Consider the following 2312-nt stretch of genomic DNA (forward strand, 5'->3'; position numbering starts at 1 on the left):
TTGGTGGCAGCCCCTGGTTTATCCCTGGTGCCCGGCTATATTTGGGCAATGGTTTGTTCGGATATATATGTCGGGGTCTTGTTTTTCCGTGGCTTTCCTGGCTGGGAAGGCCAAATGTCTCCATCAGGTACCGCTGGCGGTCTGACCTGACCATGTTTTCTGCTGGTTGCGTGTCAAAATGTCTGAAATAGGTTAAAAATGCGGTGGGTTTAAATGTCAAACTCGATCCTGGGCTCGAGGAAATGTTGGGAGAGGCCTTTGCAAGGATCCAGGAGTGAGAGTTGGGACATTAAGGCCAAGTTGGAATCGGGAGTCCTCTCCACAAGTAGGATGTTTATATTAAAATTGCTGTTGTCTGCTTATTCCTGGGGCTTAATTACGTCCTCTGTAATTTCAGAAAGGCGGTTTGAGTGCTTTGGTTTGTTTTTGGTCAATTAAGTGCTGGATGCTGGGCCATGGAGTAGGCCATGGGTGTGTATTCCAGAGGGGCATCCCGGTTGGATGGTGTGTGTCATCCCTGGAGGATGCCCCCAAGAAAGGGCCCTCCTGACGTGCTGTTGTGTCTCCCATTTCTAATTTGTGCATCCTTGCCTCGTGTGAAGCAGCAGTTTTTTGTGATCAGGCTTGGGGGGAGTTGGCGAAATCCTTGATTTGGTGGGCTGGGAAGGATGGGAGGAAAACAGAGTTGGGTTGATATTTTGACAGCGTTGTGGTGAAGAACTGAAGGCAGCAGCCAGGGCTGTAGTTCTTTCTGATAGTTTGCCATGAGTTTTCTTTCTGCTTGTGCTAACTTTGGGTTTAAATGCGAAAAGAACATCAATAATTATCGTTAAAATCTGCAGACCCGCGTATAAAAACCTGTTCTTGGAACGTGTGGCTCCCTTTTCAGTTTTCCACAGGCAGGACTTGGGCAGCAAAAGCCTGTCCGAAAGAGCAGGGGATGTAATTTCCTTTTTTTATTTCATGACAGTGCTGCTTTTCTCGACCTGAGATCCCATTGATCTCCTTCCAGTCTGCCCATGGAAACCTGGAGGGGCTCCGGGATTTTGCTCCCGGTGAGTGTGGAGCTGCAGCTCTGGCCCCCAACTTCCATGGCCTACAGTGATGGGATACCTTAATTACTGCAGGGCTTTAACAGTCTCTCTGTGTTCCAGTGTTTCACGTGGGTATGGTTTGGTTTAGTATGGTGGCACAGTAAAATTCCCAGAGTTCCTGAAGCTGGGCAGGATAATTCAGGGTCTTCCCTGTACTTGAAATCCCAGAGATAAAATTGCTGGTTAAGCTTTGCTTCCATAGGCCTCCAGCTCCTGCTGGAAGGACAGCGGTGGATTTGGGAGGATTGGGGAGCGAAGGTCCCTCTGAAGGAGCCGCTGGGTGGGACTGGGATTCTGGGTGGTGTTGGAGGCAATTCCTGCAGGACCCACAAAGGGGTCTCGGGCTGACCTGGGGCTTGTGGCTGCTCTCACAGCCTTCCAAGAGCTGAAGGAACTGGATCCCTCAACCTCTGCTAAGACAGACTGTGAATCATCAACAGCTACAACTCAAAGGCAGCAGTTTCCTTTCATTTGGGTTTTTGAGCTCTTTTTGCTGCTGCTATCAGTAGGGATTTACAGCTGGCAGTTGCTTGTAGGAAAACTTTGTGTGGATCTTCCAGTTCTTTACCTTCTGAGAGAAAATTGATAACAATTTTCCTGTATTCCTGGTCAGAGGCTTCCCAGGCTCTTGGGGGGCAGATTGTTTGGAATTAGCAAGGACCTGTAAAAATGCTGTTTGGGGCCTGACTTATATTTGTCTTCAGCAGTGTTTCCTTGGAGTTTGCTGCCTTACCTTCCTCCCTTTCGGGGGGATGAACGTGCTGGTGTTATTTGGACTGGGCAGCAGGATGTTTGAGGAGAATCTTTATGATGCAATACTTGGAAGAGTGGAACTTTTCTTGCAGTCCTGTGGTTCTTTGCTCGTGGAGGGCTCGGTCTTCCCTCTCCTTGTTAAAAGGCCCTGGAGATCCTGGCACGAGTCACACATAGGCCCAGGTGGAAACGCCGTGGTTTTCAGTGGGTCATTTAATTCCCTTTGTCAGGAGGATTTATTTCGTTTCTCCTACTGCTGCTCCTCGTTTGTGGCAGATGAGTGGTTGCAGTAGAGTCGGTAACTCCGGCTGCTTATCCTGGATGTTCCTCCTGGGAAGCAGCAGCCAGGTGGGAGGCCCCTCGTGCCCATCTGGAGCCCCACTAATGTCCCAGTGTCTCCACCAGCTTAAGGGGCCCACGTGCACAGAGCGCTTGGATCTCATCCCCTGATGGCCAGGGCCTCAA

At 49.9% G+C, this 2312-nt stretch overlaps 1 long non-coding RNA gene across 1 annotated transcript; it reads right to left on the bottom strand.

The window, feature by feature from the left end:
- Positions 1 to 1548: 1548 nt before the first annotated feature.
- On the bottom strand, positions 1549 to 2013 carry LOC114070948. The gene is made up of 2 exons (XR_003573984.1): positions 1828 to 2013; positions 1549 to 1662 (listed from the first exon to the last, which is right to left on the bottom strand). It is a non-coding gene; the product is annotated as an uncharacterized LOC114070948 (long non-coding RNA).
- Positions 2014 to 2312: the final 299 nt, after the last annotated feature.

Source organism: Empidonax traillii, unplaced genomic scaffold, assembly GCF_003031625.1.
Source record: "Empidonax traillii isolate 1590-97213 ecotype Southwest subspecies unplaced genomic scaffold, ASM303162v1 scaffold1758:size69087, whole genome shotgun sequence".
Taxonomy (NCBI): Eukaryota; Metazoa; Chordata; class Aves; order Passeriformes; family Tyrannidae; genus Empidonax; species Empidonax traillii.